Source organism: Ascaphus truei, chromosome 2 (genome assembly GCF_040206685.1).
Source record: "Ascaphus truei isolate aAscTru1 chromosome 2, aAscTru1.hap1, whole genome shotgun sequence".
Classification (NCBI taxonomy): Eukaryota; Metazoa; Chordata; class Amphibia; order Anura; family Ascaphidae; genus Ascaphus; species Ascaphus truei.
This window is the reverse complement of record NC_134484.1, coordinates 423,056,951-423,070,180: the sequence shown is the minus strand read 5'-3', so window position 1 is coordinate 423,070,180 and position 13,230 is coordinate 423,056,951.

Genomic DNA, 13,230 nt, shown 5'->3' with positions numbered 1-13,230 from the left:
ATATATATATATATATATATATATATAAAATCAAAAAATAAATAGATGATACCGTTCTGTGGCTAACGAAATGCTTTTATTTGTGCGAGCTTTCGAGATACACTGATCTCTTCTTCCGGCGATGTTACAATGAATGAAGCAAGCAAAAGGTATACTTAACAACAGTGTCTATTGGAATGTTATCTGTGCTGGTCCTTCCCCCAGTGTGGATGTGTTGTATGGCTCTAGCCATATTGAAGCTCGGCAAACACGGTACTGATACCTCTACATGTATATATATGTACAGTGGTTGACAAATCACCAAAAAATCTACTATAATATGTATATATATATATATATATGCATGCAGGGATGGGTGCAGTGTTTAATAGCCCCCACAGTGGTTGTTTATGGGTTGCGGGTGGGTCGCTTGAGGGTTTAACCCATTCATGACCGTTGTGGTATTAACCGCTATGGTAATGAAGGGGTTAAGTTGACCCGCAACCCCCCCGGAAACCATAAACACCCCCCAAATTCCTACAACCCCCTTATTCCACTGCCGCTCCCCACAGAAAGCATGGTAATGGATGGTTAACCCCTTCATTGCCTTAGCGGTTGCCCGTGAAGGCAATGAATTGAGCTGTTAATGCATTATTCCTGCTTCAGATGCATGGGGGGGGGCTTCGGTGCTGATATTACTGGGTATCAGCTCTGGAGCCCCCCTGCATCAATCCGAGGCAGGAAAAGGGCCAGATTTTTTTCCTATGTCACCTATCGCTGCTCAGCACCAGCTTCTTGCCAACTTTTTTTGGCGTAGCGATTTGGAGAAAATCTCTCCATTTTATAGCCCCGATCAGCACCGAGATGCTGATCGGGGCTACTAGAATACGGCGGATTTTGAAACTGGAGAAATATTGGTTCTCGCCACCCATCTGGCGAGTTTTTTTTAAAGAAACCAAAAAACGGCGGATTTTAATCATATGGCCAGTTTCTCGCCATTTCAGGATTTGCTATGGGTATCTTTGGCAAATACATGGCGAGATAGGGCTTCTCGCAGCTCTCTGCATAGGCCCCTCAGTCACTTGCCGCAATAACTTATACTAACTTACAGTAATTCACTCATTTGATCTGTCATCGCCCTCTGAACAATTGAAGTTATATGAATCCCTATCGATCCAAATGGATATAGATATCACTTAGATTTCATGCCTTATTCATGTACAATAGAAGATGTAGCTAGTATTTTTTGAGAGATCATGAACATATATATTTGTATTATGCACAGGCATTTATTCAGATGTACAGGTTGTTGGACAGGTAATATTGTTCTTTTAAATTATGCAAACAGAAATAACCTTACAGTTCAAGAGTTTAAATAAATAAAAAAATATTTAAATATTTTATTTCATTAAGCTTATATTGTGTGATGAAATATCAATGCTTTATTCACGTTCCACATAGGTTGTTTGAAAAGAGTTAGTTTTTAAGTATGACATGAACCACACCTTACTGCATGTTGAGTCCCTCTTGACAGAATGAACACATGGGGTTAATGAAACCCATTTGTATTAATTGAAGCAACAATCAATTTCAAATGCAGGAGGTGTGTATTTAAGCATGAGGGGGATAGCCTTACAAGTATCCCTGACGAAGCCACTTTGCTGTTGAAACGTGTAGGAGGAGCCTACAGAGGGTCTCATAGCACTGAGCAGGCCTCCCAGTATTGCTCTTGAGCTTTGCCAACCTTCCACGGCACACGGACAAGCATCATATTTGGTGTCTGACGTCACTACTGGGTCCCAGGAGGAAAGGGGAAGAGGTAGCCAGCTGCAGCAGCCTAAGGCCGCGCTTATAGTGCCGTCGACGGCGACACGACGGGTGACGTCACCCTGCGCCATAGCCACAGGTGAAAGTTATATTTCGCTAGGCGGCAGCGTCGTGGGTTTCCTGACATTTGATTGGTTTCAAGTGCTGTCCCATGAGGCGACAGCCCTTGAAAAATCTAATTTTGCCGGCTACCAGTTTTCGCGACGGCGCAGCGCAAGCGGTGTGGCAATGCATTTGTTTTCGGGCGACGTCTCGTCGCCGGCACTATAAGCGTGGCCTAAGCCAGGACAGGCAGCCTACTGAGGAGCACTCCCAGGAGACAACTACCTTAGCTCAACAGCTGAGCAGAGTGGAGAACATCGCCTCCCCCCCCCCACCCTAACGGAAGGATTTAAGTGACTGAGTGTCTAAAGCAGTGTTTTTCAACCATCTTTTGGTTAGGGAACGCCAGAATTCGATTTTGACATTCCGGAGAACCCCAACCCTCGCCCCCTGTCTCTTGCCACCCCTCCCGTTGCCTCAGTCTCTCCTCCCATCTCCCTCCCCCTTGCACGCGTGCACACTCTCCCACTTAAACACACCCACACACACACCCACACACACACACACACACTCTCCCACTTACACACACACTGTCCCACACCCTCTCCCACTTACACACACACACACTTTTCTTCTCTCCTTTGGTGACACATCCCCTGCTACCCTGTTTTATGGATAACACTTAAGATCTTCACTGGCTCTGGGACAAACATTTTTAGTTCACACAAGGAGCAGAGAAGTACGTTGAGGCAACAAGAAAACCACACCTGGGGCAGAGGACAGCGAAAGAGAGAAACTTGAGGAATGGAAGTGAGGGGCTTTCCTGAGAAAAGGGTGCAGGCAAGTTCAACCATGTTATACACTTCTATTGATCTTAAATTAGATCAATAGTAGCTCTCTTTCTGATCACACAGATAGGAGAGATTGTAATATAAGACCATGCAGTGGTAAAGCTAGACATAAAGATGGGGATAGAAAATAAGGGTACAAATACATTGGGGTTGTCCAATTATTTACAAGGCAATGAAAACTTCCGTAATTATTTGATTAATAGATGGGAATATTATGCTGAAATAAACAAGGAACACATAGAAGACCCACTATTACAGTATATTAGGAAGCATCAAAGGTGTTGATGAGGGGCCATATCATTTCTTATGTTGCCAGATTTAAAAAAGTCAGGCTAAATCTTCCATAGCAAGTAATGAACTCACTAAGGCATACAGGGAATTTAAACTTTCTCCTACACAGAGCAACATAGAAAATCATTTTCAAAGCCAGTTAGCATGAAAAATCTCTAGAAAAGAAGGAAAGAGTCTCATAAAATGAAAGAAAACCAGTACTTTAGGTATGGGAACATGATGAGCAAGCTTGTAAGCAATCTACTTAAACATTTGAGAAATTCTGCACAATTAACAAATTACTAGACAAAACACTAAAGATAACAAGTGACCCCCAAAAATAAATGAAACATTTAAAGATTTCTATATACAACTCTACAGAAAAAAAACACAATAGAAGAAAGAGGGGGACAAAATTATTTTTTAAAACACATACAGTGCCCAAAAATCACATAAATAGACTTGGAACAATTAAACTCCCCCAATCACAGCAAAATAAATACCAGAAACAATAAAATCTAAAAAATTGCAAATCACCAGGACCAAATGGTCTAATACAGTAGGTGAATACTTCAATATACTTAACCTGGAGGTAGTGAAACCGTTGGGACAAACCTTTATAAAAGAGGCAACATTACTAGATTCATGTAAAATGGCATACATTAGCATCCTACATAATCGAGGAAGAATGCATTAAACCTGAGTCCTACTGCCCAATTGCCTTAATCAACCAAGACATAAAATTATACTCAAAAATAATGGCGGATCACCTAGCAACAATATTGCCGAAATGTATACATACGGATCAAGCGGGATTTGTTAAGGGTAGATGAGCAGTTAAAAATATAAGAACAGTAACAACAGCAATAAATTAGATTAATACACACAAATTAGCTGACACGGCCATTGTATCAGTGGATGCGGAAAAGGCCTTTGATAATATACTGTATATGTACTACAAATAGCAGATACAGATAGTGTGTGCTGATACTACACAAATGACCGTAGTACTTTACTGTATTTACAGTACTATATATATATATATATATATATATATATATATATACACACAACATACCAATATATACCTCCTGTCTGGTGCGTAACTTTACGGGGGGGGAGGTAATAAGTTCTACCATGGAAGATCACCTTCAGTTCCTGGAGTCCACGGCAGATGGAGGCTCTGCACTGCTAAGGAGATATGTGGGATATGAACCCCAGAAGCCTGTTCCTGTGCCCCCACTACCACCGGCGGATGACTCAGCCCTCCTGTTGCCAGCAGGTATATGCACCACACACCCTGTAATGGCCCCTATCTGCGATTGGGTGGGGGAAACACTGTTACAGTTATATCTGACGTCCTTTCATTTGACTTCTGATGATCAATACATGGCAGACATTCCCATTTCCTGTGACTCGTTGCAACCTGCGTTGCTGCATCCTTGACTTTGGCCGTATACTTGTCATTTGTACATTAGTGCAGATGAACACAAATGGATATATAGTATGTACCAATATGACTTGCAAATATTGCTCATGTTTATACAGTATAGCTTTTCTTCCCTAAAAGCTCAATGTGGCATTAAAGATGTAATAACAGTGCAATGCTGTTTACCCGTATATAGGCCATTATATCTTTGTTTTATGTGTCCCAAGAGAATATACTATGACTTTTTAATTTATTGTGAGGTGCATTTTACATGGCGCTTCACATTTAGTGAGTGCACCTGACCTGCGTAATGGTTTTAAAAACCTATTATCGAGATATTTCATCCTACAAACAACTTGTGTTATTAATTGCAGAGAAACGTGGGAATGTAATTCACCAAGAATATTGCTGTGCAATAAATTTCAGGTAACTGGAGTGTTAACAACAAAAGGATCCTGTGTTGGGAACAGCAGAATCCCAACAGAGTCAGTTGTTTCCTGCAATGAATATTCGTACAATTCTCAAAGGAACAATGAAATCAATGGCCTGAGCAGCTCAAATGAAAGCCTCCAGGACAAGAAGTAATAATGTTACAACTTTCAGTGCCAAAGAGTCCTTCTAAATTAAAAATATAGGACCCTTCCCATTGTCAAATGTAAAGATGTCTGAAACAAAAAAGGCATCGGGCTTTTTCCTTCCTGCACGTACTGAATGCAGCACATGGATTTCTGATCTCTAAACTGTTCACTCTATAAATCACTGAGCAGATGAAGGGGTTTTAATGTAGAGACAAGTGAATCAAAAGGGGCTTTATTTCTACAACACAGAAAGCAATCAAAGAGAAGACAGACAAAAAAAGAAATACATAAAGCAGCAGAAAATGAATAATTGGTTAGTCTTAAAATGATTTTTTTTTAGTAATTTTTTTTTAAACTGAAGGATATTTATTCAAGTGTGACGGGGTCGATTGGACACTACAGCACTCAAACTCTCAGCCACTTGAATAGGAGCGTCTGTGCGGTAGTGACTGATTGGCCTGATTGGTCTTATCTGAATTATCACACTTTTTAAGAATAACCCACTTTATGTGTGTAGCGGACTGTTGCTAATTAGCTAAATATGTGGATGTATAATCTTTGCCCGAATATTGATAACTTAAAGCAAAAGTCTTTAGCACAACTCTATGTAACATGTTATCTTATCAAGACTTCATAAATAATTACATTTTGTATTTTATTTCTACCTACGCAAAAAAAATAAACCTATATTGGCAGCCATCTTTCAAATCTGCAATAAATTAACCAATGTTGGTGGTTTGTGGAATTTTTGCCACCTCTTCAAACTTACTGTATATTAAGTTGGGGTCCCCATCCGGTCTGACAGAGTGGGGAGCTCCATCTGATCAGCGTGCTGTCCACTTCTCAAGTAGTGTAACAGAGGGAGTTGTTTTCCAGAGCAACCTTGAAGTGGAAACCTCCCTAGGGGTTGGGGGCAGGGGCCTTCAGAGGGGGGGGCGGGGTTTGTAGGTCATGGAGCAGGCCGGGACCTTCAGTGCACTAGTGAGTTGTGGATCTGAGTATACAGTAATTTGTCATGATGAGAACCCTATTTTGCTGTTGCTGTAGTGTGAGTGTAACAGTTCCCAGGGATGGACAGTCTGGGATCAATCTGTTCATTTGATTTTGTATGTGATTATTTAATTACATTTATTTAAATATATTAAATTAGCCTATAATAGTATTAATCTCCTTAGGATAAGGCAGTATTTGGACAATAATGCTCATGTGGGTTAAAATGGTTTCAACTCCTCCACCCAGTACATTCATAGCCACGTAAATGTACGGTCCTGAGGGGATTATCACTTAATTAAAACTGTGGTCTTTCACTTGAATGTCCACTAACGATCCTAATGCACTTTAGTGAGGTAATCCCAATAAATTAGCAGTTTGCCCTTTGTTGGACCAATATTATGGTTAAGAACTTCCTCTATTGCTGCTCTGTTTAAAGTAGTGTGGCCACGTCCCAGGCATGATGCAGTCCACATGAAAAAGGTATCTGGCGTGCGCTCTGGGGTGCGCCGATTCCCATGAGGTGGAAATGTGCATGGATCGGGGGGAGGGATAAGGGAAAGTCTGTCTAGAGAAATTGAAGTCCTGGAGTTACTAGTACTGCGACCATCCTCCAATAGCAGACATTAACAAAATCCCACAGGTGTATAAATATTACTGTAGCTCCGTCAGGGACTGGGTAAGGGGTAGTGGAGGTAAAGACAGCCTTCTTACTGTACCTCCTATTGTAGACCCTCTTGTTCAACTCTGAGTCCCGCTGTCTTATTCGTTCTGTTTGTTTGAAACATATTCGGTGATATGGAATTGCCAATAGTTTGAGATTTAGAGAATACTATTTTAGGATCCCTCAATGTCATGTAAACAAGGATCTAGAGAGAGAATTCACCAGTGTTTTCTAATAATAGCAGATATGGCCGTAGCCTGGCTGCTATATATGGAGATTCATGGGCAATGATATTTGGTTGAACATTAATCTTTGGATACCATGAGAGCGCCCTGTTACATTGTAACAGTTCACATGATGCAGTCCACAGACGGACTCCAAAGAACAAAGATTGCAAATATTGAATTACTTCTCTGCATGAGATGGAAGATCCGGAATCAGCAATGTAATTGAGCCAGGGAGCTAACCACTGCATCGTGTGTCCTATGGAATGTCCCCATTTTGGCTCAGATGCACAAAAGGGTGCGAAGATAGAGCACACCTTTGCTCCATTGATATGAATTGGAGCTGAGGCATGCTTAGCACCCTTTTGTGCATCTGTGCCTTTGTGAATACATATGGTGACTTTCCTTCATGAGGCAAAGCCTGTAACTATAATCAAAGGAATCAGGAAGCTTCGCTTCCATTCAGAAAGGAATTAAAAACCTTCCTTTTTAAACAAAACATTGCCAGCAGACCCTAATACCCTTGTATGCCCATTCGTCTTTCCCATCCTTTGTTGGTCTTCCTCATTGTTCCCCTATATGTTTTCATTTGGGAGGTACCGGTTGTAAGTCTGAGATGGGTGTCCTACACGAGTCCTACACGAGTTTCTCAGTGAGTAGTGTGTTAGAAAAAACAGTGAAATAAAGATAAAAGACGATGATGCCCAGATGCCCCAGGGGATCTGAGATGCACTTCCTTTGAGTGGTGGAATATTAATAAGTCCCTGAAAATTAATTACACATTCTTGTACTGTTTAGAGTCATTATAATCAGAGACCAATAACAGAATTAAGGTGCTGTTAACCCTGTACATCCCCTTTTCTTATTACAAAACTATTCTAGGCATTGTGTCAAAACACTGGAAATTTCCATTAGCCCTAGGGAGAGAACACTAAAATAAAACAGCCGTGGTCCATATCTGGAAGAGATCATAATGGTTACCAGAACCCAATCCCAGCAGCAGAACTCAGTAAAAAACAGCCTATCCAGCCACGGTTAAGCCATTGTGGAGACACTAACGCCAAAGCGGCTGTTTGGGGATTTTAGTATAAGATAATTGCCGGAACGGCTGCTTTGGTGTACTGTATATAAAAAAAGGCTTTAAGGATAGAAAATGCTTATTTGGATTCTTACTTGATATAGTCCAAGTTAAATGCAACACTTAAAGCTAGAGAACAAGATGTGGTGCTCTTTAAATTAGTAGCCAAAAAGCTGGAATATAATATTGCCAATCCTGATGAGGGTCCTTATGTGAGACAGAAATAATGACATAGTAAATTGAAATTTTTGATCATGATGTACCTGTTGTTTTTACCTTTATGTACTAGACATACTTGGTGCCACCTAGTTACCAGGAAATAGGGAAGCAAAGTACTGTACTGGTGATAATTGCATCAATACAGTAAATGACAGTTTTTAAAATCTGAGACTAAAAATCGATGTAAATGAGGATGCAAGAACTAATTCAGTGATATTCTGGAGATTGCCTCTTGCAAATGAAGCACTAAGAGAGACACTACAAGCTGCCTGTTAAGCTTCTGCCATGATAGCCCTGGAGTTCGCAAAAGGATCAACTAGGGAGTCTGTGCTAGCTGGCGCTATCAAGTCAATCCCTAAAAGACCTTCCCTGTATTCAACTGTTCACAGCAAAGCCAGAGACATATTCCTGTTCCTTGGAGTATAAATATGTGCGAATCATTTCCTGGTGCATACTGTATGAATGAGGCATTTACTGATCAAAAATGAATTCACAAATTCCGAAACATTCCCCTTCAGACATTCCAAACATTAAAAATCAGTATGGCGCATTTTGCATACCGGTCAATACAGTCGTTGTAAAGGTGCTCGCGAGTATAATATGTGGTAACTGTATATTTAATTAATAATGTCATTCTAAAAAGCACATTTAGTACCTAACTTTTCTATTTTTCTAACTGTACATGTAATCCCACTGAAATTAAAATGTGAATAAGGTGCCAAACACTACACTTAATAAATGTACATCCTCATAGAAATTCAAAGCTAACTTTTAATTTCATCCAATAATAACTCCAGCTTTTTTTTAAAATGGGAATATCTGAGGTAAAGAATCCTAGCCAGTCAGGATGCCTGGGTATCCTGTTCTAAAGCGGGCATACCAATCTATCATTGCTAGAGACAATATAAACATAAAATGTTAGCACGCAGTTTCCAGCAGATTCGATATTAGTGCAATGCACCAGGTTTATGTTACATTGATACAAAACTGAGTTGCAGTTTATAACAACTGTTATTTGACTACTACAAAGTAGCTGCAGGGAATGAAATAAGCAATACGATATTTTCCATTAGGTAACATGCATTGAAGATGTTTCACAGGGTCAAATCCCATATGGTCTCCATTGAATTCCAGTGTGCTCAATATACTGAGACCAAGAAAGTCTGCTAAAATATATAATTTATTGTAAGAGCAACAAGTAGCACACTTTTTCTCTTTTATTAGAATCTAGGCCGTGTTGTTTTTGCTGTAATTTTTTTACCTGACAAAGGGGGCTCTAGCGTCCCCTCTCCCCCCCCCATGAAAAAAATAAGATTGCACTGTTCCCACCATCCACAAGTGCACAATAAAATGCTCGATCAGAGCTATCCCAGCATTATTTTGGACTGTGCACCATTTTTTATGTTCTTCTACATTGGTGCATGGGACATGCTTTGCAAATTCATTCCAGTCCTGCTAAGGGGTGAATAGAACAGGAAAAATCCGGGCGCTCCCTCCAAAGTGTATATTTAAACGGGGTAAGTACAATGAATAGTTTACAACCTTGAATTTGTTATACAAGGATCCCCTCAATGTCGTCGTCTCTCCTATGGCTCTGACCCCAATAGGATCTATCCAGGATCCTTGTTGGTACAGGGATACAGAAAGAAAGGGGGAGCTCCCCCTTTCTTTCTGTATCCCTGCTAAGGGGTGAGCTTTAATTTATAGACTTAGGGGCCTATGCAGTAAGCAGCGATAAGCTACTTATCGCCACCTTATCGCCAAAAAAGCCTACTTCTATTCAGTAAGCCCCGATAAGTTGGCGATAAGAGAAGTTTTCAGCAAATTTTGTTGCCGAAAAAGGAAAATCTCCAAACGCGGCGGCGATAAGCCACTTATCCCAATCTTTACAAAATCGTGGTATTCTAGTAGCTCCAACTAGGTTATCGATGCAAAGCGCTGCTCTAGAATTGAGATTTCCTCTCAAAATAGTCTCGCCAGGAAAAGTTGACAAGAGGGTGGTGAGAAGCTGCCGAGAAGCTGCGAGACGGGACTTAGAAAAATAAATTCCGGTTTTACACATACTGTATGTTTACAGCATGGAGTCTTTGGAGCTGACACGTATTGCTTTGTAGTTGTGATGCCGTGGCCAGGAAAAGCATGAGTTGTAATAAATATACAGTAAGCGTTTATCTTTATGGCCTTATTGTGTCACCGCTTAGGTTATGAAGGTGTTAAGATATCACTTGTTTATGTTCTTTTTATATAGGGGGCTCATGAACATTTACGTTCATCAGGCTATCAGATATTTCTATGGGGACGTCTTAAAGGTGCATTTCAAACTATATCCTGCATGTGTGTTTTAAATAATAAATCATTTATGTGCTCTGCCAAAATACTAACACATGTCAGTCTAAAACATAACATACATTTTCCTTAAAAATGTATAATGTTTACAATGTATAAAGCTTTAGCAAAGTGACGGCCCCTTCCTCATGTGATTGGCTTCGTCTCTTGATCTCTGGCCTCTCTCTAGCAATGCAGCAATTTTAACTATGAAGTGGCCACTACTATAATATTGATGGTCAACATTCACCACAATGCTGTGCAATAAATGAATTAAAGAACCCAACCAAGCGATTGATTACAGGACAACTGATCGATCATTTGTCAGTGTGCAGATTTTATTTTTGCACATATTTAATGCGACAAAATACATAACATTCAATTATCCGTAACCGTTAATTGCTACACCAATTTCTGACTGTTGGGTATGTTTGAAATAATTACATTACAAACATCTGTTTTTCATAGACTAAACAAGGTATTCGAATAGGTAAGGCATAGTCATTGCTATTCAGTTGCTAACGATTACACTATGCTAATGAACACATTCATTGTTTGCAAACACATGTACTGTAACACTGTTTCCTCATGAACACAGACGCTACTAATGCTGTATTTTACCTGTGTGGCCCTCAGAAGCCTTAGCCTCCGCACGGGGAGCCTGGAGTACATATAGAAATCACAATACTCGTGGTGCAACGCCTCCACCTGAGGCATCCCGACAGAGCGGGAGGAGTCCCTCACAGGACACAACACAATAATACACACTTGGTATAATAAAACAAGAATAACCTTTACTATGCATAAACCTTTACGACTGTATAATCGTATCACTGTATAAGTTCCCCAACGTCAGTCACTCTCACCCGAGAGTGTATACCTCCTCCCACCACCGTGTACCTCCACACCGTGTCCTCAGAGAAAAATCTTCCATTCCTCTCCACATACAATTTTGCTAGTACTAGGATTAGAATCAATGGCTGCAGTGGAAGCACTGTATGCTAAGAGATAATGATGAAATGCAGGGTTGCAGACCTGTCTGAGACAAGTGAATGTGCTCACAAATTATATTTTTATTCACTGTATGCTCTACGGTGGATGGTTTTTGTCACTTTTCTTTACCTACCATAACCATAAATCCAGTACAACCAACCGCACACTGATGAGACCCAAAAGGTAAAATCAGCTGTCTGTGAGTGGGTTTACTGGCTGTGCACTTCTTTAACCCAGGATGTGCTGAAAGTTGTGTAATGCCGCAGGCATAAGCTTATAGGGAAGTCTATGTTAGAGTGGATTTGAAGGAAAAGGTGACACTGTGTGCTCATATTCATGTAATTTCCCAGAATCCCTTGTTGTAGTGGAAGCACTATATGCTACGAGATAATGGTGAGTAGCATGGTGGCAGATCTGTCTGAGACATGTGAATATGCTCACAAATTATATTTTTATTCGCTACGACCATTAAAAAATATTTGTACGTGAGTAGTTCAGATCCGTCCTTCAGGGAGTGTTGGGAGCACTTCCACTATTGGCATATACTGTAGAAGAACACCCACGTGAGGGATACCCTAGAGAGAGTCGACCTGAGATCAAGTAAGACTCCAGTCACAAGGGGCCACCTACTATATTCATGGGACATAATAATAATAGCATGTTCTTGTATAGTGCTGCTAATTTTATGTAGCGCTTTACAGAGACATTTTGCAGACACAGTCCCTGCCCCGTAGAGCTTACAATCTATGTTTTTGGTGCCTGAGGACCAGGGAGGTAAAGTGACACAACGAGCCGACATCAGGAATTGAACCAGGTTCCCCTGCTTCTAACTCAGTGTCTTTACTCACTGAGCCGCCCCTTCATTCCCTTGTTTGTCACAATGTGGGAATGTACAGAAGGCTTCCACGTTCTCACATCCCCACACAGGTCACAAATATGCTATTAAAGGCTATATTACGTGCAATTTGGAATTTGTGGACTTCTTAATGAAGTACCCTTGTAGCCGAGCTTATATGGGTGATGCGACCCGGAAGGCTAAGGCTACGATTATACCAGATGCCGCTGAGCAGCAGCGCGATGCGGTGATGTCACCCTCACGCTGCCGCTGAGCAGCATCTTGATCAAAGAGAGGAGGCAATGAGAAGAGACAAGAGAGGAGACAGGGAGGCATAGAGGAGGCGTGGCCATGAGCGATTCGCCCTCATTGGCTGAACCGCTCACGTGACGCGGTCGGCGCCTGCCAGAAACAAATGTCAAAGTCTCTTCAGGAGTCTGCCGCCCTGCAGCTCCATGCGGCGTGCACATCGCTAATGGTATGTAAACCTACATAGGATTTCTGCTATCTGTTTTTGTGCCGCGCGGCGTCACACTATGTGACGCCGCCGGCATTTTTTTGTATAATCACGGCCTAAGGAGTAGTTTAGCCAGCACAAATCCACAATCAGGTGCAAAGTGCTGGGTAACCCAGTGTCCACACATTTTGTACAGACTCGGCACAGTATCAGAGTACAAGGTGGATCAAAAAGAAGATCCGAAAGATTCCTCCACTGGTTGCACCCTATGTTTGCTTGTCAGGTATCATCTGGCCAAATAGTCCATGCATATTCTCAATATATGTTCTGGATAAAGTGTGTTTAGTTGAAAACTCCAGCGGCATTCTTGTTGTAATAAGCGTTTGTCCCAGTCTCCCCCTCTAGGGCCTGGGACAATGTGTTCAATTCCCACAAAGTGAATTGTCTTAATGTTCAGATCATGTACTTC